Below are 22,377 nucleotides of genomic sequence, written 5' to 3'. Positions count from 1 at the left end.
ATACGTGCATCTGTCTATCAACTGAAAATGCTGACAGGCTGACGGTTCTTAAAAAGAACAATGCCTTCATTTCCTTCTCCTCCTCCTCCTCCATATCAATAAGGTCATCATGTGGCCCATGCGCAAAATTTTTAGAGGGCCATAAGGTTGCCCTCACTCATAGTTATTAGAGGGTCATCAGAGAGCACTCACTCAGACATCTTTGAGGGCTATTAGCAGGCCTGGACTGGTCATAGGGAAATTCTGGCAAATGCCAGATGGGCCGGTCCTTATAGTGGGCCGGTGCCTGTAGTGGGCCGCTCTACCTGCAGTCACTGCCTCTCTGCTCAGCAGTGTGCAGGCCGGGCAGCATTATCTGCCGTGTGCATGCTAGCTGCAGCAGGACCAGGATTCAGCATGTTGCGCTGTGCCGGCCCTGCTGTGTACCGGCTCTCCTGTGTGATAGTGTGCCCGGCATGCACACACTACTGGGGAGCGCGGTGATGCGCGGTACCGGTGACCACAGCTTCCTCCTTCCTAATCAAATGTATTTACGTCTCTCAGACTTACAGTAAATACATTTGAACAGTGTAACGCCAGGACTGGGCCCCGCCCATTAATTAATGGGGATGAGTGGGGAGAAGCTGAGGACACATAATGGGGGAACATTTGAACATTTAGGAACAGCTTTGTGACAGGCAGGGGTGGTTACTGTAGTCCGAGGGGGGGGCAGGAGTGTGTAGTGATGGGGTAGTATATTTTGTGTGTGCATGTGTGTGTAGGGGGTGATGGGGGGTGCATTGTATTATATCTGGGGAGGAGGTAATGGGAAGTGCATTGTATAGTGTATGAGTGTGTCTGTAGGGGGTGATGGGGGGTGCATTGTATTGTGTGTGTGTGGGTGTAGGGGGTGATGGGGGGTGCATTTTATTGTGTATGATTGTGTGTGTCTCAGTGTGTATATCTAGGGGGTTTACCTTGTATTATGTGTGTGTGTATGGGAGGGGGTGATGGGTGGTGCATTGTATTGTGTGTGGGGAGGGGGTAATAGCGTGTGTGTGTGTGTGTGTGTGTGTGTGTGTGTGTGTGCGCGCGCGCGCGTGTGAGAGGGTGATGGGTGGTGTATTGTATTGTGTGTGGGGAGGGGGTGATGAGGGTGCATCATTGTATTGTGTGTGTGTGTGTGGGGGAGAGGGTGATGGGTGGTGTATTGTATTGTGTGTGGGGAGGGGTAATGGAGGATGCATTGTATTGTGTGTGTGGGGAGGGGGTAATGGGGGTTCTTTGTATTCGTGTGTGTGTGTGTGTGTGTGTGTGTGTAGGGGGTGATGGGGGTGCATTGTATTATGTCTGGGGAGGGGGTAATGGGGTGCATTGTATTGTATGAGTGTGTCTGTAGGGTTGATAGGTAGTGTATTGTATTGTGTGTGGGGAGGGGTAATGGGGGTGCATTGTATTTGTGTGTGTAGGGGGTGATGGTGGGTGCATTGTATTGTTTGTGGGGGATGCATGGTGTAATGAGGGGGCATTGTGTGTGTGTGTGTGTGTGTATGTATGTGTGTGTGTGTGTGTGGGCGGGGGGTGGGGGGGATCGGGGTAATGGAGGGTGCATTGTATTGTATGTGTGGGGATTACAAAAGAGCTGTTTTTGGGGGCAATATATAAATATTATTATTATTATTATTATTATTATTATTATTATTATTAATAATAATAATACTAATAATAATAATAATAATAATACAAAAGGGGCAATATGTGGGGATATTAAGGAGAGAGGAGGTGTGGGGGTATATTATAAAGAGTGCAGTGTGGAGGGGACATTATGGAGAGAAGCTGTGTATTGGGACATTATGGAAAGAGGCAGCGTAGGGGTATATTAAGGAGAGAGGCAGTGTGGGAGGTATTTTGGATAAGGGCAGTGTGGGGGGGATATTTTTTGAAGGAAGCTCAGCAATTATTTATTCAGGGGAACAGCAAGGGAGAAAATTATATTTATAGGGCAGTATAATGATACTTTTATTTGTAAAGGTGCTGTGTGGGGAAGTGCTGCTGAAGAATAAAGTAGGAGGTCTTCAGAGACGAGCGGTGGGCACAAAACCTCATGAATTATTTATTCAGGGGAACAGCAAGGGAGAAAATTATATTTATAGGGCAGTATAATGATACTTTTATTTGTAAAGGTGCTGTGTGGGGAAGTGCTGCTGAAGAATAAAGTAGGAGGTCTTCAGAGACGAGCGGTGGGCACAAAACCTCATCATGGCGTCTGTACTGCGTGGAGGCAAAAGGGATGGGATCGACTCAGAAGATGTCACCTATAAAGGTACCTGGATGTAAATGATTATTTGTGATATTGCTGCGTGTTATCAGTATTGTGGTTCCTGTATGGTCCGCAGTCTGATCACAACAACTCCCAGCATCTCCTTACCATTGTTAAGGACAAGCTGGGAGTTGTAGATTCCGGCATCTTCTGAGCCTTCCAATTGATTTGCATTGTAAAATACAGAGCGTTTTCTGAGTGGAAAACACCAGAAGAATGGAGCGGTCATTTCTTTTAATCACTTGGTGGTTTTAGAAACCTGAAGTGGGTAAAAGATTCTCAAAATCCTGATCCTGTGCACAGCGAGGAGATGCAGATGGTCATTCGAGGATTTTTCATAGTGGTTTCCATGGTGGGATCTGGCCCCAAAAATGTCATTGCACATTCCCTAAGTGGTATGTGTCCAAAATTATCACCAGTGACAACACCAGCTTCACTGACCACCTATCTGTAGAATAGGTCATCAATATTAGTTCAGGGGGATCTAATTTTGTATTCCTGCCCATCAGCTACTATATGTGTCCGCAGCATTATATAGAGAGCAGCATCCTCTTTATCTGTGAGACCCAGCTCTGTAGGGAAAATAGCGGCTTCACCAGGCCCTGCTACTAAGAGCAATAAATAGGACTGAGCTGTACTACTGGACGCAGCCGTGACTACATGTTATATGGTCATGTTACACAATCTACAAGTGCACAAAGATATTACACATTCAACACGCGAAAAGTGGGCACAAGGAGCAGTATTATGGGAGAATAGATTTTTTACATAGCAGAAGCAAGGTCTTTAAGGCTAGAATCCCTGCCTACATGTCTCTAATACACTATCACTTCTCCAGCAGCTCTCCCTATACTAAGATCAGTATTATTACAGAATAAAATAGATTTAAATTAGCCCTGAAAAGGACTTTTGGGTTAATGATGTAGCAGCAGTAAGAAATGTAAGTCAATAATCACTGGATAGGTGCCTCTAATACACTATCCCTTCTCCAGCAGCTCCTACACTTATTGCAGCTAAGAGTGGTATTATTACAGAATAGAATAGATTCTTTATGTAGCAAAGGCAAGGTCTGTAAGGCTATATTGACTGCCTACATGCCGCTAATACGCTATCCCTTCTCTAGAAGCTAGCCCTACACTAAATACAGCTAATAGCGGTATCATTGAGAATATAATAGCTTTTCTGCGTTGCAGCAGCAAGGACTGTAAGGCTAGAATCACTCTAATACACAATCTCTTGTCCAGCAGAAGCTCTCCTTACACTATTTCTGGGGACATTTCGCCAAACATGGCGTCATCGGGTCTTATATAAATCTGATAACACGTTGCCGCTAGCCAATCACAGTAATGCCATTAGCCAACATGGCCACAGTATCATAGTGATTGGCAGGCATTACCTGCATATTTAGTGTCTGAAAAACAATCATGAAGGGCGGGGACATGACCATGGTGCTCGCGCACAAGGATACTTGATCAAGTGGCGAGCATGCTCATCCAGTAATCAATACTCATTCCTATAACCAGACAATGAACCAAATATATTTCATATTCATGAGATCCAAAAACTCAGACCGCTTGTGATTGTCCAGAGAGGGAGAGGAGGCCATAAAACACTAACTAAACATTACAGACAGTGTGTGATAGGATCTGCTGAGGTCATTTTGTCATAGAGTATTATTCGCGTTAACGAGCTTGAAAGGGGTTAAATACAGTCCTAGGGGACCTCAGAGTGTTACAGCTTTTCCATTTTGTGGCTTTACAATACTTGTGATTTGTTCCAAATCAAATTAAAATAAAAAATGTCAAAGCTTGTGACTTCTAGTTTTAAAGTTTTGCTTATCTCTAATTTGTTTCTTATTTTCTTATACTGACATCGCTGCAAATTATGATAGTAATCGATAACATTTTTCATGAGCAACAAAAGTACAGCAGTAGAAGTGTTATTCTGAGCATCAGAAAAGAGACATGACAAATATATGTCTTCAAATTATTCATTCTGCTTCAATTTGTCTTGGAGAATACATATAGTACAAAGTCATTGATTTTTTGTTTTATCTGAATAAGTACAAAATTCACTACTGATGAATATATAACTTAAAGGGAATCTGTAAGGTCCCCTGTGTCCACCAACCCAGCAGCATTGATCCCTGTATGCCCAAATTCCCTGCCTAACGAGCCCTATATAAGGTTACTCACAAATATGAATGTTTATAAAAACTACATATAAACCTCTCTTTCCCTATGCTAATTAGGGCCTTGACTAGTTGCAGTGGTGTTAGGTCCCCTGAATAGTCGGTCCTCTTTCCATGGTATCACGTCCTTGTTGGCTTGATTACATGATTTCCAAGAGCTGGTGTCACCGCCGGCTCCTGGAAATATTGCGCATTTGTGGCGCCCCTTAAGCTTCTGACACCATAGGGTATTGCATCTGATTTAAGGTGCAATACTCATCCCAGGTAAGGAAGAGTTAACCACTGGTTTTCACTTACACAGCACACACAGTTTAGGTATTTTCCCAGCTTAGCAGCCAAAAACTGAAACTGGGCTAAAGGTGCTTACCATAACAATGGGTTTTTCCCAGCCACTGGTGAGTCATCAGAAAGGTGGGGGCAGCACAGGGGAAGTGAGAGAACACACAGTTTTTACTTCAGAATAGTCTGACGCTCAGAACAACATGGTCGCTATGGAGAGTGCTTAAGAGCTTCCATAGTTAGGACCGGGCAGACTGGAAGGAGCAGGGGACGATAGTGCTGGCAGACCGGTAGCTCCTGTGGGACGAAGGAGATACACGGTTCCCAAGGGGAGAGCTTCATTGCTCCCTTGGAGCTGGCGCAGTGCAGGGTGCAGAGCCCTAGGGTGGAACATACTCTACATTGTACCACCAGAATCTGCTGGACAGGGGGATTCCACGTCCCTCTGGCCACCACAAGATCCCAGAGCACAGTGGCACATAGGGTCCGGAGTCATGATTACAGTCAGGCCCCACAGCGGATCCGCGCCACCTGCATACGGGACAGGAACCTTAACACTAAACAGGGGTCCCCAAGTACTTCAGGTAACAGGGATCCATACTAAAAAGCGCAAGGAGGAAGGGCCCACAGAATACCGCACCGGCTCTGACCTTTGACTTACCCAGAATTGGCTGGAGTCCATCGCAGCAGAGACCGATGACTCCGGGCAGCCCACGAACTGTGAGTAAAAGACCTGGAACCGCAACTTCTGATTCACTCCTTCATTGCAGTCACCCCGAGCTTTGGCGCCAACGACCACTACAACCCTCTCATCATCCTCTCTGGGGCCTAGCTTCACCTGCGGGAAGCTTAACTATTCTAGCTGCAACACAACCTGCCCCAGTAGACAGCAAAGGCTAATACCTTTCCACATACCGCACGTGACATCACGAGACAACTCCCAGCATCCTCCAACACCCCTACTCATCCCCTTTTATTGTACACCTTGGGTCCACGAAGCCGGGCAGGGCCACCCATGAGATCCCAGACCTGACATCACCGGCCCGGCGATGAGTACAGTTAACTCCTGCCCAATGGGTGCTAGACATGCTTGACATTCATTTTACACGCCTTTGAAGTCCGGTATATGCCACCTGGCTTCATTATGCGAACTTGTCACAGGTGTATCACAGGTGACAGACAGTCATGTGGTTTCCAGCAATAGAAGGTCACAGTGTTTGTTTGCGCAAAATCCTCCCTGATTTTCCATTGCCCCTACTGTTAGTATTCATTGTACTAATTAGCTTTCCTGCTGGAATCATCTCTTTTCCTTTGGGAAGCTCTCCTTCCATCCAGCTGTTGAATATCAGTGTTCCCCTTGTGCTTAAATGCTCCCAACTTCCCTTGATTTGTGCTGGTGATATTATTCAGTTCTTTTTATCTCTGGTTGAAAGCAGGGGGCTTGTAATCATCTGTGGTATTGTTGGTGAAACTTTGCTGAACTTCTACCTTAGTCATCTGTGGATAAATAGTTCCTGCACTTTCCCCGTGTGTCATCCTTGTGTATTCTTTAGTCTTCTTTAGTGTTTAGTGGGGTTGACAAAGAGCTCATCCCATCCTTTCCCTACTTAGGGAACTGCACTAGGAATTGCTAGCGTCAGGTATCCAGCTAGGCGCATAGGTGACAAACTTGTGTAGGGTGGTAAAGAACCCCTGAGACCAGTAGTAGGTTTGCTCAAGAGTCACCATCTCCCCCTTCTGTAGACACAGGTTTCCCATTCCCTTTTGCCGTTCGCATGGCACTTCACCATACCTTTTATGACAGTACTGCGCATGACCAGATTTTCAGAAAACCTGTACGTGAGGCATCTTCGGAATGTCCGGCTATGTGCGGTGCACCTAATGAAGTTGGGAAGCATACACCCTGCTTCTTAGGCTGCTTTCCCACATCCAGTTTTTGCTTTCAGGCACAATCCGGTGTGTGCCTGATGCAACGGATCCAGTGCAGATTGTGTAAAAACCGATGAGATGGATCTGGTAAAAAAACAGATTAGTTGTAGCAGTTTGTATCGAGAATCCAGCTGTGGCCACGGGTAACTTGAGTGACGTAACTGCTGATTGCGTGGCTCACTTCAGTCACTCGGGCGACTTGCTCTCACAGTTGGAGGATCCAACGGTGGCCGCGGGTAACCTGAGTGACAGCACGACTCACTTCAGTTGCTCTGTGGAGCTCACAATGAGGGTGGTGTTCTACGGCCGCTCCTGTCAGCTTCCGATGTAGCAGAGCTAAAAGCGTCATGGGGCCTTGTGTGGATTATGTCGGACCTGGAGGGCTGTTTGGGGATTAATAAAGTGGTGAAAGAGAGTGTTTTTTTGTCTTTTATTCCAAATAAAGGAGTTTTTTGGTGTATGTGTTTATTTTCTTTAACTCATTGATTAATAATGATTAATATAATAATGATTAATAATCTCATAGACTCCTGCCATGATTAAGCTAGGACTTAGTGGAAGCTATGGGTTGCCATTAACTCCTTCTTACCCCGATTGTCAATGCACCAGGGCAATTCGGGATGAGCCGGGTGAAGCAACAGGACTGTTGCATCTAATGGATGCGGCAATTCCGGGCGGCTGCTGGCTGATATTTTTAGACTGGGGGGCTCCCCATAAAGTGGGGCTCCCCATCCTGAGAATTGTTGTAAAAAAAGGATCCAGCCCCTATTTCCATCTTTTGCCGGATGCAGCGTGATCAGGCAAACATAGCCTTTCATTCTACAACATGCCGCATTGCACTGGATGTGGCGCGGGGCTTTTTTTGCCGTTGGCAAAAATCGTTCCTCTGTGAGTCCTTTCCGGCAGCTGTACAAGATAATTTCACCGGATCCGATGAAAGCCGGATCAAATGCAAGGCCATGCGGCACAATCTGATCCTGCGGCAACAGACGCCGGATCCGTTTTTTTCTGCAAACCGCCGGATTGTGCCTGACGGCAAAAACTGGATGCGTGAAAGCAGCCTTAGGCGCACTAAGCAGCTGAAGTAAACCGCGTGCAAGCGCGAGACGTCCATTAGCTGGCAGTGATGCTGGTTCCTGGAAATCATGTTATCAAGCCCACAGGGGGTGTGATAATATGGAAACAGGGCTGACTAGTCCATTGAGACAGTGAGGTTTATAAGTCATTTTTTTAAACATTGATATTAGTGAATAGCGTTATACAGGGCTGGTTAGGCAGAAAATTTGGACATACGGGTATGAATGCTGCTGGGTTGGGGGGCATAGGGGACCTGACAGGTTTCCATTATTACATAATTATAAATGTATATATATATACAGTACAGACCAAATGTTTGGACACACCTTCTCATCTCTAGAACAACTATTAAGAGGAGACTTTGTGCAGCAAGCCTTCATGGTAAAATAGCTGTTAGGAAACCCCTGCTAAGGACAGACAACGAGCAGAAGAGACTTGTTTGGGCTAAAGAACACAAGGAATGGACATTAGACCAGTGGAAATCTGTGCTTTGGTCTGATGAGTCCAATTTTGAGATCTTTGTATCCAACCAACTTTGTAGAAAAGGTGAACGGATGGACTCTACATGCCTGGTTCCCACCGTGAAGCATGGAGGAGGAGGTGTGATGGTGTGGGGGTGCTTTGCTGCTGACACTATTGGGGAATTATTCAAAATTGAAGGCATACAGAACCAGCATGCCTACCACAGCATCTTGCAGCGGCATGCTATTCCATCCGGTTTGCGTTTAGTTGTACCATAATTTATTTTTCAACAGGACATTGACCCCAAACACACCTCCAGGCCGTGTAAGGGCTATTTGACTAAGAAGGAGAGTGATGGGGTGCTACGCCAGATGACCTGGTCTCCACAGTTACCAGACCTGAACCCAATCGAGATGGTTTGGGGTGAGCTGGACCGCAGCAGGAAGGTAAAAGGGTCAACAAGTGCTAAGCATCTCTGGGAACTCCTTCAAGACTGTTGGAAGACCATTTCCGGTGACTACCTCTTGAAGCTCATCAAGAGAATGCCAAGAGTGTGCAAAGTAGTAATGAAATCAAAAGGTGGCTACTTTGAAGAACCTGAAATATAAGACATATTTTCAGTTGTTTCACACTTTTTTAAGTATTTCATTCAACATGTTTTAATTCATAGTTTTGATGCCTTCAATGTGAATCTATAATTTTTAGAGTCATGAAAATAAAGAAAACTCTTTGAATGAGGAGATGTGTCCAAACTTTTGGTCTGTAATAATATATATATTATTCACTTGCTTACAGTTATGGTTTTCTAATACAAAACTAAAAATTAAGAAAATTGAAAATTAGGGTATGTGCACACTGAGCTTCTCTATAAGCTTTTGGAGCAGAAACTGAGCGGAATCTGAATGAAAAGTCTTGAAATCATCCTAATATCAAAGTCTCAATTTCCGCTCATTTTCTGCTCCAAAAATTCAGCAAAAGGACTCCATGTGATGAAAACCTTAAAGTTGTTTGTTTTCCCCACTTTCTGCAAAGCCTATGGATTTTCAAAATAGCAACACCAAAGGGAAGCGACTCATGCTATCTCTTCTTGTTATTAGCGGAAGGCCTGCATCTATCACTTGGGGGAACATATAGCTAAATTCAGATTATGGATTTAGATGCAGAAAAATCTGGCTCAGTTTTCAATGGAAATTTGCCTCAGAAAGCAAAGTTTTTACTCGCTGACACAGATTTTCCTGAGAATTAGGCACAGATTGCAGTCTCCATAGTTCAATACTCATTAAAACCCAGCAATGATTGGTATCAAGAAGTAACTTAGATTCTGAATAATGATTCTTTACTGTAGCTAAGGGGTTAATAAATGAATTTTACATTTCAGACTTCAATGTTGGGTTTTTTTTGCCTCTTGGACTTAGATGCCAATATGTTGGACAGTTTTTCTACGGTAGATACTTACTGCAATTTCTAGCGGAGCCGTCTCATATGTCAGTGGGCGGATGATATTGATGTCTTCTCAACACATTTTCATATCTTTTCTATGTGCCAAGCAAATAAAACTCAAATGTGCCAAAAATCTGTCTAGAAATAATTTTTAATGCAGATGGCATTCGTAGTAAGTGAGATTTCAGTGGTGAATAGAGCAGAAGTAAATGTTTTATGAGCACTTAGTCTTTATAAATGTTATTCCCACTCATCTGGGCATGATATATCAGTTTGATAAATGAAGGTATAAGTTTGTTATTAAGCTTTTACATGGAATAACTCGTGCCTATATATTCATGTGCAATGTACCATATGGGCCATTACACCGCAAATTGGTCAATAAAACAATTTCATACAGTTGTGTAAATAACAATGCTTATGCATAGTGACTGAATAGAAAAGGACTGTGGGGGCATCATACTGTGAAGGGGATGGTGGGACAGATCATACCATTTTGGGGGACTGTGGAGTATCATACTGTGTGGGGGGGACTGTAGGGGTCATTGTAGTTGAGGGAGAGACTGTGAGAGTGTCATATTGTGTGTGAGTATGGTAGAAGGCATTATGTTGCGTGGGTTGACTGTGGGGCAGCAAATTATGTGGAAACTTTGCTGGTTCATCATACTGTATGGAGGGAAAAATGGTGGGGGACTAAATATTGTGTTATGAAACTGTAGAATGGAATTGTGAAGAATCGTACTGTGCATGGGAATTGAACTGTAGGAAATCATACTAGAACAATTTACTTGGTGGGCATCATACTGTGTGTAGGAAAATACACTGTGAGGACATCATTCTGGTTGAAGGAATGTACTATGGGAACAACATACTGTGTGAGTTGAATGTATTGTGGGGCATCATATTGGTTGAGGAGCATGTACTGTAGGGTAATCATAGTGTGTGAGAACCAAATTTACTGTGAGGAAATTATACTGGTTGAGGCAATATATGGTGAAGACATCCTACTGTGTGAGGAGACTGTATTGTGGGGCATCATACTGTGTGAGAGGAATGTACTATGGGGCATCATAGTGGTTGAGGAGAATGTACTGTGGGGGCATCATACTGTGTGAAGGAAATTTACTGTAAGGAAATGATACTGGTTGAGGGAATATATGGTGAAGACATCATACTGTGTAAGGAGACTGTATTGTGGGTCATCATACTGTTTGAGAGGAATGTTTTGTGGAGCATCATATTGTACGAGAGGAATGTACTGTGGGACATCATACTGTGTGAGGGAAATGTATTGTGGGGCATCATACTGTATGAGGGGAATGTAAAATGTGGCATCATTCTGTGTCAAGGAAATATAGTGTGAAGGATATCATACTGTGTGAGGGGAATGTACTGTGGGGTGTCATACTGTGCAAAGGGAATTTATTGTGGGGCACAACATGCTAGTTGAGGGTAATGTACTGTGGGGACATCATCATCATACTGTGGAAGGGGAATTTACTGTGGGGGACATCATACTAGTTAAGCGTAATGTACTGTAGGGAATCATACTGTGTGAGGGGATTATGCTGTGAGGACATCCTACTGTTTGAGGAGAATATACTGTGGGGACATCATAATATGGGAGGGGAATGTACTGTGGAGGAATTATAAATTGTGAGGGGGTCACTGTTGGGACCATAAAGGGATATTGTACAAGGTTGGAACACTAATGGCCTTGAAACATGCTTTGGGGCAGTAGCCATTTGAGGAGTACTCATTTTCCATGCCCCAGCATGCTACAGAAATATAGGGATTAGTGATGAGCGAGCATGCTTGTTACTACTCGGTACTCGCACGAGTATCACTGTACTCGGGCTACTCGGCGGGGACCGAGTAATCTCGCGATACTCGTGCTGTACTCGTGGTCTTCATCCCTGCATGTTGGCGCTCTTTTGAGAGCCAGCCCTCATGCAGGGATTGGCTGGCAGACCATTGCAATGCCACAGCCCTGTTAGTTGTGGAATTGCAGTGATTGGCCGGCCCGCACAGCGTGACCGAGCCTTTATACCGGCCGGTGCGCTGTGCTCTGCTCACAGCCATCCAGACAGTCAGTGCAGGGAGAGTGTCGCTGCTTCAGGGAAAGGTTTGCGGCCCTTTATAGCTATTTCCGTAGCAGGGCTGCAAACAGTGTGACCAAAAGTCCTTCTCAGGACTATTCTAGTTGTATACAGGCAGGCAGGGTATAGCCAGGTCGGAGTACAGTAGCAGAGTCCTTCTCAGGACTATTGTTGCTGTATACAGGCAGGGTATAGCCAGGTCGGAATACAGGCTAGTGACCAGAAGAGTCCTTGTCAGGACTATTGTAGCAGTATACAGGCAGGCAGGCAGGCAGGGTATATAGCCATTCCTAGTGGTGACCGTATACCAGCCTTCATCATATCTGGGGCTGGTGTACACAGTCTAAAACAGTCCAGATAGTGTCAGACTTCTCATTAATTGTCGCTCCTAAAAACCTGTTAGGTTCTTAGTGCGTCCGTGCTTGCATTTAAAAACCGCACGTGTGTGCCTGTCGGTGGCAGCGTACAGGTGCACTTGTGTGCGTTTTTCACAAACTATTATATAACGCACAAGTCTAGTGTATAATACACGTCAGTCAGCAGTGTCTGATAGTGTCAGACTTCTCATTAATTTTTGCTCCTAAAACCTGTTAGGTTCTTAGTGCGTCCGTGCTTGCATTTAAAAACCGCACGTGTGTGCCTGTCGGTGGCAGCGTACAGGTGCACGATTTGCACAAACTTGGATATAACGCCCAAGTCTAGTGAATACATGTCAGCACAGCATTGCAAAATGCGCAAGGGCGTTGGCAAGGAACAAGGAAGTGGACGTGATGGTGGTGCAGGCAGAGGCCGAGGTCGTGGGCAAGCTCTAATTTCGCCACAACAAAGGGCCACATCTAGTCGCTCGCACGTCCTGTCCCAAATTCTTGGGGACTGCAGCAGTACACCGCTCTTGAACCAAGACCAGTGTCAACAGGTTGTTAGTTGGATAGCGGATAATGCTTCCAGTCAGATTGGCACCACCACAAACACTCTGTCTTCCACACGGTCAAGTGTCAGTAGCCGTGATACTGCACCGCACATTTCAGAACCTGATCCTCCTTCCTACCACAAGGCTGAGTACACGTCCTTGGACATTAATGATCCCACACTTGGACACTCGGAAGAGCTGTTCACGTTTCCATTCGCACATTCTGGCCTCTCGCCAGCTCATGTTGAAGTGGGTCATGAGGAGATCGTATGCACAGATGGCCAAATATTTGAGCAGCCACGTTCTCACGAAGTTGGCAACGTGTCTCAACAAGGGGTGGACGATGATGAGACACAATTGTCAGGAAGTCAGGAGGAGGAGCAGGGTGCGGAAGAGGAAGACGACATGGTGGATGATCCAGTAACTGACCCAACCTGGCAGGAGGATATGCAGAGCGAGGACAGCAGTGCACAGGGGGAGTGTTACGGTTGCTTCGAGCACTGGAGACTATGTCCAGATTTCTTGCTACTGCACATGTGCGAGCACTGGAGACTAAGTCCAGATTTCTTGCTACTGCACATGTGCGAGCGCTGGAGACTAAGTCCAGATTTCTTGCTACTGCACATGTGCGAGCGCTGGAGACTAAGTCCTATCTTGGAGCCATTGCACATGTGCGGGTGACATCATCGCTGACACGAGGTCACATGTCTCTGACACCTTCTATGCCGATTGGTCGCTGGTCATGTGCTTGTGACGCCTTGCTCGGTGATAGGCCAGCATGACGTCACTCTTGTCGTTCTGGCAGCCGATTGGCTCTGGTGTCCTCCATCTTGGATGAGGCACAGAGTCTATATAAGACCCTGACACACGCCGCATGGCGCTCAGTCCTCTTGGTTCATGCATGAGGGTAGACGCCCTGTGCACGTTCCTCTAGGCATTCCTCTGTCTATGCAAGGTGAGCACTACCGGCAGGGTAGCGTTCTTATACCTTACAGCTTCGGCTGCTGTCCGTATCCTTACCTCTTAGGGGAGCGGACATAGGCAGGTGCCTGAGGCACATGGTCTGGCTGGGCCTTGTGATTCGACTCGTAGGTGGACGTTGCCGCTAGGGTAACGTTCCTTATACTGCGTCTGGCAGTTGTTCGTATCCTCGCACACTAGGGGAGCGAACAGAGGTAGGAGCTTTGTGCGGCTTACGCTGCTGTTCGTCTCTTTTGCACCACTAGAAGAGCGGACCTAGGCAGGTGCCATATCTAGTGGTTCGTGTCCTCGCACACTAGTGGAGCGAACGCAGGTAGGAGCTTTGTGCGGCTTACGCTGCTGTTCGTCTCTTTTGCACCACTAGAAGAGCGGACCTAGGTAGGTGCCATTTCGCACACATTGCCTTTGTCTCTGTGATTATTAACAGAGATCATTCCACACACCCTCCAAGTAAGGGAGTAATTGCTTTACTTACTTATTATATCCTTCTGTGAGTTAACAGAGGTATTGCACTCTGCCATAGTCTGCAGCAGAGTCTTTGCACGGTGGACCCTGACTGTCTGATACTCCTTTAAGTTATTATCAGACAGCCCCCCGTAACATTAGGACTGAGCCAAGGGTCTGGCAGTTATGGCAGAATATCAGCAGTTACACCGTTACATACAAGTACTTGAGTCACGGCTCAAGAGTATAGAGGATAAACCTCAGACAATGGTGACATCTGCACATGATCCTCGACTTGCTCTGCCAAACAGATATTCTGGCGATGCCAGATCATGTCGTGGTTTCATTAGTCAGTGTCAGATACACCTAGAGGTCAACTCTTCTCGCTTCTCTACGGAGAGGTCCAGAGTAGGCTTTATCATCTCCTTACTTCAGGACAAAGCCTTAGAATGGGCGACTCCCCTATGGGAGCGCTCTGATGTGGTTACTCTGAGACATCAAGACTTTCTTGATGCTCTTAAGGCGGTATTCATGGGTCCGCAGGTTACCCATGATGCGGCCCTGAGACTGTTAGATCTATCTCAGGGTTCGTTATCCACTAGTTCTTATGCCATTGCTTTTAGAACTCTGGTGGCAGAACTAGATTGGCCAGAGAAGGTGTTGATTCCTATCTTCTGGAGAGGGTTGGCAGGCTATGTCAAGGATGCTCTTGCTACTCGTGAGGTCCCTGCTTCTCTGGAGGACTTGATCACAGTAGCAACGAGGATCGATGTACGCCATAAGGAACGTAGACTCGAGGTCTCTTCCTCACGCCCTAAGCATCGGGCTATTCCAGTTGTTGAGGGTCCACTACCATCTTCCTCAGCATCTGAAACATCTCCCACTCCTATGGAGTTAGGTCATACGTCTTCCAGACTACGCAAGTCTGGTCCTCCTATATGTTACGTATGTCGTCAGGCTGGGCACTATGCCAACAAGTGTCCTAGTCGTCAGGGAAACTCCCTGGTCTAGTAACCATTAGAGGGGGGTTACTAGAGACGTCTTCTGCACCCTCTAAGTGTTGTATCCCAGGTCAGCTCTCGTTATCTGAGAATACATGGCCTATTATGGCTTTTGTGGATTCCGGAGCTGACGGGACTTTTGTGTCCTCAGGATTTGTAAAGGGACACAATATTCCCTCTATCATGTTAGAGGCGCCTATTCCTGTCCGTGTTGTTAATGGAACTATGTTGTCTGACTCCATTACATTGAGGACAGTTCCCTTGCGCCTTTCCCTGTCTCAGGGTCACATAGAGGAGATTTCTTTTCTTGTTTTGCCTGAGGGTATAGACGACATCCTTCTGGGTCTCCCATGGCTTCGGACTCATGCTCCTCACATTGACTGGGAGTCTGACAGCATTATTAGTTGGGGTTCGAAATGTCAGTCCCGATGTCTTCCCTTACCACCTAAGGTCATTGCGGTTGCATCTACTGATCTCTCTCCCATACCTACACCCTATCTGGATTTCGCTGACGTGTTCTCCAAACAGGGTGCTGAGGTTCTTCCACCCCATAGGCCGTATGACTGTGCCATAGACCTTATCCCAGGTTCGGTTCCACCTAAAGGCAGGGTTTACCCCCTGTCGATACCTGAGTCGGAGGCCATGTCGACCTATATAAGAGAGAGTTTAGAGAAGGGGTTCATTCGTAAGTCTGTCTCTCCCGCGGGAGCTGGGTTTTTCTTTGTTCGGAAGAAAGAGGGTGATTTGCGTCCCTGCATAGATTACAGGGGTCTCAACGCAATCACAATAAAGAACAAATACCCATTACCTTTAATTTCGGAGCTCTTTGACAGACTGAGAGGAGCTCACGTTTTTACGAAGTTGGATCTGCGGGGTGCGTATAACTTGGTACGAATTCGAAAGGGTGACGAATGGAAGACCGCTTTTAACACCCGAGACGGTCACTATGAATACCTTGTCATGCCTTTTGGGTTATGTAATGCACCCGCAGTATTTCAGGACTTTGTAAACGATGTGTTCAGGGATTTACTGTTATCCTCAGTAGTGGTGTATCTGGACGACATCCTGATTTTTTCTCCTGATCTGGAGACTCATCGTCAGGATGTCGTTCGTGTCCTTTCCCGTTTAAGGGAGCACTCATTGTTTGCTAAACTCGAGAAATGTGTATTCGAGCAGTCCTCATTGCCTTTTTTGGGTTACATTATCTCACAAGAGGGCCTGGCTATGGATCCTGCGAAGCTCTCTGCTGTCCTGCAATGGTCCGAACCTCATTCCTTGAAGGCGGTGCAACGCTTCTTAGGATTCATAAATTATTACAGGCAGTTCATACCCCATTTTTCTACTTTGGTGGCCCCTTTGGTGGCCTTGACTAAGAAAGGTGCTAATCCCAAAGCCTGGTCTACTGAGACATCTCAGGCTTTTGAGGCAGTAAAAAGACACTTTTCAACTGCTCCCGTTCTTCAAAGACCCGATGAGAGTAAGCCCTTCCTCTTAGAGGTTGATGCCTCTTCAGTGGGTGCTGGTGCGGTCTTGTATCAAAAGAACGGTGCAGGTAGAAAAAGGCCGTGTTTCTTCTTTGCTAAAACCTTTTCACCGGCAGAGAGAAACTATACCATTGGGGATAGGGAACTGCTCGCCTTGAGATTAGCCTTGGAGGAGTGGCGTCACTTGCTGGAAGGAGCGAAACATCCTTTCCAGGTCTATACAGACCATAAGAATCTGACGTACTTACAAACCGCTCAGCGTCTGAATCCTCGGCAAGCCCGCTGGTCCTTGTTTTTCTCCCGCTTTCACTTCTCCATCAACTATCTGTCTGGGAGTAAGAATAACAAGGCAGACGCCCTGTCTCGCTCTATGCTTTCTACCCAGGAAGAGATTGACGAACCTCGTCTTATCCTTCCCTCCAGGGTTTTTCATACGCTCTCGCCTGTGACGTTAGACCAAATCCCACCGGGCAAGACCTTTGTTCCGCCTGATCGACAGAATGATATACTGTCATGGGCCCACACCTCAAAGGTGGGTGGGCATTTTGGTATTAGGCGGACACGAGAGTTACTGGAGAGGTGGTATTGGTGGCCACACTTAGCCAGCCACGTCAAGAGATATGTCGGTTCCTGCTACTCGTGTGCTCGCAACCGTCCATTACGGCAGAGACCGGCTGGGCTCTTGCATCCTTTACCAGTGCCAGATAGACCATGGGAGGTGGTAGGCATGGACTTTGTGGGTGATCTTCCATGTTCACAGGGACATAGATTTGTGTGGGTCATTACGGACCATTTCTCCCGGATGGTTCATCTCGTACCGTTATCGAGAATCCCATCTTCCAGGGTACTAGCCAAACTATTCCTCAAGCATGTCTTTAGGCTTCACGGGATGCCAGATCGTATCATTTGTGATAGAGGCCCGCAATTTGCTTCCCGTTTCTGGCGAGATCTTTGTAGCCTTCTGCAAATTGAGTTGAATCTATCTTCGGCATACCATCCGGAGACCAATGGTTTGGTTGAGCGTACCAATCAATCCATGATTATATACCTTCGACACTTTGTTGCTGAGAACCACGATAACTGGTCCTCCCTCCTACCCTGGGCAGAATTTGCCCTTAACAATTCGCTGGCTGAGGCCACTGGGCAGACACCGTTCGTACTCAATAATGGGCAACACCCTAGGGTACCGGTACCGTTTCCCGCTGCTGCACCTCCTCCTCTTGTGGCCGACTGGGCAACTAATGCCAGAGAGGTTTGGGATCGGACTCAAGAGTCAATCCAAGCAGCTAAGGACCGTATGAAGACGGTGTCCGATCGGTTTCGTCGCCCGGCTCCTGTCTTTTCTCCAGGGGACTTTGTGTGGCTCTCTGCAAAAAACGTGAAACTTAGAGTGAGCTCTGTCAAATTTGCTCCTCGCTTCCTGGGTCCTTATGAGGTTCTTCGACAGGTAAATCCTGTAGTCTACCAATTGAAGTTACCCGTCCATCTTAGGATCCATGACAAATTCCATGTTTCACTGCTAAAGCCGGCAATTTTACCTCACGCTCGTGAAGTGCACTCTCCTGCTTCTGATTCCTCTCGCTCTAGCTATGAGGTACGAGCCATAGTTGGTTCTAAGATGGTTAGAGGGCGCAGGTTCTTCTTGATAGATTGGGAGGGCTACGGCCCGGAACATCGCTCTTGGGAGCCTGAGGAGGCTGTCCATGCTCCCGACTTAGTTGCTGATTACCTGCGTCGCCGGGAGGGGGGCCCTTGAGGGGGAGGTACTGTTACGGTTGCTGCGAGCACTGGAGACTATGTCCAGATTTCTTGCTACTGCACATGTGCGAGCACTGGAGACTAAGTCCAGATTTCTTGCTACTGCACATGTGCGAGCGCTGGAGACTAAGTCCAGATTTCTTGCTACTGCACATGTGCGAGCGCTGGAGACTAAGTCCTATCTTGGAGCCATTGCACATGTGCGGGTGACATCATCGCTGACACGAGGTCACATGTCTCTGACACCTTCTATGCCGATTGGTCGCTGGTCATGTGCTTGTGACGCCTTGCTCGGTGATAGGCCAGCATGACGTCACTCTTGTCGTTCTGGCAGCCGATTGGCTCTGGTGTCCTCCATCTTGGATGAGGCACAGAGTCTATATAAGACCCTGACACACGCCGCATGGCGCTCAGTCCTCTTGGTTCATGCATGAGGGTAGACGCCCTGTGCACGTTCCTCTAGGCATTCCTCTGTCTATGCAAGGTGAGCACTACCGGCAGGGTAGCGTTCTTATACCTTACAGCTTCGGCTGCTGTCCGTATCCTTACCTCTTAGGGGAGCGGACATAGGCAGGTGCCTGAGGCACATGGTCTGGCTGGGCCTTGTGATTCGACTCGTAGGTGGACGTTGCCGCTAGGGTAACGTTCCTTATACTGCGTCTGGCAGTTGTTCGTATCCTCGCACACTAGGGGAGCGAACAGAGGTAGGAGCTTTGTGCGGCTTACGCTGCTGTTCGTCTCTTTTGCACCACTAGAAGAGCGGACCTAGGCAGGTGCCATATCTAGTGGTTCGTGTCCTCGCACACTAGTGGAGCGAACGCAGGTAGGAGCTTTGTGCGGCTTACGCTGCTGTTCGTCTCTTTTGCACCACTAGAAGAGCGGACCTAGGTAGGTGCCATTTCGCACACATTGCCTTTGTCTCTGTGATTATTAACAGAGATCATTCCACACACCCTCCAAGTAAGGGAGTAATTGCTTTACTTACTTATTATATCCTTCTGTGCGTTAACAGAGGTATTGCACTCTGCCATAGTCTGCAGCAGAGTCTTTGCACGGTGGACCCTGACTGTCTGATACTCCTTTAAGTTATTATCAGACAGCCCCCCGTAACAGGGAGGGAGGCGTAGCATCCCAACAGGCAGTAAGAAGCAGGGTGGTGGCTCCAGGCAGAAGTCAGGCAACCGTTCCCCGGAACAACAACATGACACAAGGTGCCTGTACAAATGTTAGGTCTTCCCGAGTCTGGCAGTTTTTTAAGTTGGCTCCAGATGATTCTAAAAAGGCCATTTGCAACACCTGCCGTGCCAGCATCAGCAGGGGTACCAAAACTAGCAGCCTGACCACCACCAGCATGATCAGGCACATGTCAGCCAAGCACCCGACTTTGTGGGAAGTACAACAGAGTCGAGGAGCAGTGCTTGCTGATGTCACTGCTACGTCTTCGCTGGTTATGCATGCGAGCCAATCCCCTGTCCATGCTGCCTGCGAACAAGCCTCCTCCGGTCCTGCACCTGCAGTTGCCTACGCAGAAATAACACCATCATCAAGCACGTCCTTGTCCCAGCGCAGCGTTCAGTTATCCATTCAGCAAACCTTTGAACGCAGGCGCAAATACACTGCCAACACCCCACATGCCACAGTTCTAAATGCTAACATTTCGCGACTGCTTGCGCTGGAAATGTTGCCTTTTAGGCTGGTGGAGACAGAAGCATTCCGCGACCTGATGGCGGCAGCTGTCCCACGTTACTCGGTCCCCAGCCGCCACTATTTCTCCCGGTGTGCCGTCCCCGCGTTGGATAACCACGTGTCACAAAACATCACACGTGCCCTGAACAACGCTGTTTCACCCAAAGTCCACCTAACCACAGACACGTGGACAAGTGCTTGTGGGCAAGGCCGCTACATCTCGTTGACGGCACACTTGGTTAATATTGTGGAAGCTGGGACCCAGTCTGAGCGAGGGACGGAACACGTCCTTCCCACACCAAGGTTTGCAGGCCCTACCTCAGTCAGTGTTTCACCCACACTCTACAGCTCCGGAATGTCATGATCTTCAGCCTCCTCCTCCTCCTGCGCATCCTCATCCACTGTACTCTCCACACCAGTAACAAGCTGGAAGCACTGCAGCACTGCCTCGGCGAAGCGGCAACAGGCTGTGCTGAAGCTAATCTGCATAGGTGACAAACCCCACAATGCAGAAAAGGTGTGGACAGCTCTGAAACAGCAGGCAGATCACTGGCTCACACCTCTGAACCTAAAGCCAGGAAAGGTCTTGTGTGACAATGGCCGGAACCTGGTGGCGGCTTTGAGGCGAGGCCAGCTGACACATGTTCCATGCGTGGCCCATGTGCTCAACCTCGTGGTTCAGCGGTTTCTAAAGTCATACCCAGAGCTGTCTGATCTGCTGGTAAAAGTTCCCCGCCTGTCTGCACATTTTTGAAAGTCACCTACTGCTTCAGCCGGCCTTGCCGGCTTTCAGCGCCGTTTGCATCTTCCGGCTCACAGACTGGTGTGTGATAGTGATGAGCGAGTACTAAAAAGCTCGGGTGCTCGAAGCTCGGGCCAAGCCTCCCAAGATACTCGTGTACTCGGGCCGAGCAACGAGCCCAATGTTATCCTATGGGAGACCCGAGTATTTTTGTGAAATGACCCCCCGGCAGCATGGAGAAACCCTAAAAATGGCACAAAAGTCTCAGAAGAGTGCTCATATGACATGGCAACAGCATGGGGAAGACCCCTTGAAGCATTTATCACTGAAAAGTCACAGCTGTGAACAATTTTGTCCGCGTTTTACGCCATTTTTACGGACTTACCAGAAAACCTTCCAAAATGACCCCAAAATGATTTTTCATGGCGGAAATGTTAAGGGCACATACCCAATAGTGAGATAGAGCTGGTGTATGTTACTTTTTGAGATTAATACATGAAAGATTTTACGTGAAAACATTGTGTGGCACTCCGATGTCCCTGAGAAGAGACGTACATGAAGGCCTCTTGAGTCTAATGTGCCCATTTTGAGGAAGTGAGTCTTTGTAGTATTTTCCTTTGCCAGGGCAGTCCAAAATTGTGAGGTTCACCAATGCCCCTGCATACAGACGTGCATGAGGGCCTGTAAACCTGAAGTGCCCATTGTAAGGAAGTGGGTCTATTTCAGTATAGCCCTTTGCCAGGGCAGCCAAAAATTGGGAGGCTCCACATTGTCCCTGGATAGAGACGTGCATGATGGCCTGTAAACCTGAAGTGCCCATTGTAAGGAAGTGGGTCTATTTCAGTATAGCCCTTTGCCAGGGCAGCCAAAAATTGGGAGGCTCCACATTGTCCCTGGATAGAGACGTGCATGAGGGCCTGTAAACCTGAAGTGCCCATTGTAAGGAAGTGGGTCTATTTCAGTATAGCCCTTTGCCAGGGCAGCCAAAAATTGGGAGGCTCCACATTGTCCCTGGATAGAGACGTGCATGAGGGACTGTAAACCTGAAGTGCCCATTGTAAGGAAGTGGGTGTATTATAGTATAGCCCTTTGACAGGGCAGCCAAAAATTGGGAGGCTCCACATTGTCCCTGGATAGAGACGTGCATGATGGCCTGTAAACCTGAAGTGCCCATTGTAAGGAAGTGGGTCTATTTCAGTATAGCCCTTTGCCAGGGCAGCCAAAAATTAGGAGGCTCCACATTGTCCCTGGATAGAGACGTGCATGAGGGCCTGTAAACCTGAAGTGCCCATTGTAAGGAAGTGGGTCTATTTCAGTATAGCCCTTTGCCAGGGCAGCCAAAAATTGGGAGGCTCCACATTGTCCCTGGATAGAGACGTGCATGAGGGCCTGTAAACCTGAAGTGCCCATTGTAAGGAAGTGGGTCTATTTCAGTATAGCCCTTTGCCAGGGCAGCCAAAAATTGGGAGGCTCCACATTGTCCCTGGATAGAGACGTGCATGAGGGCCTGTAAACCTGAAGTGCCCATTGTAAGGAAGTGGGTCTATTTCAGTATAGCCCTTTGCCAGGGCAGCCAAAAATTGGGAGGCTCCACA

Source organism: Anomaloglossus baeobatrachus, chromosome 4, assembly GCF_048569485.1.
Source record: "Anomaloglossus baeobatrachus isolate aAnoBae1 chromosome 4, aAnoBae1.hap1, whole genome shotgun sequence".
Lineage (NCBI taxonomy): Eukaryota > Metazoa > Chordata > Amphibia > Anura > Aromobatidae > Anomaloglossus > Anomaloglossus baeobatrachus.
The sequence above is the reverse complement of the archived record's forward strand: the minus strand, read 5'-3'. Positions refer to the sequence as shown.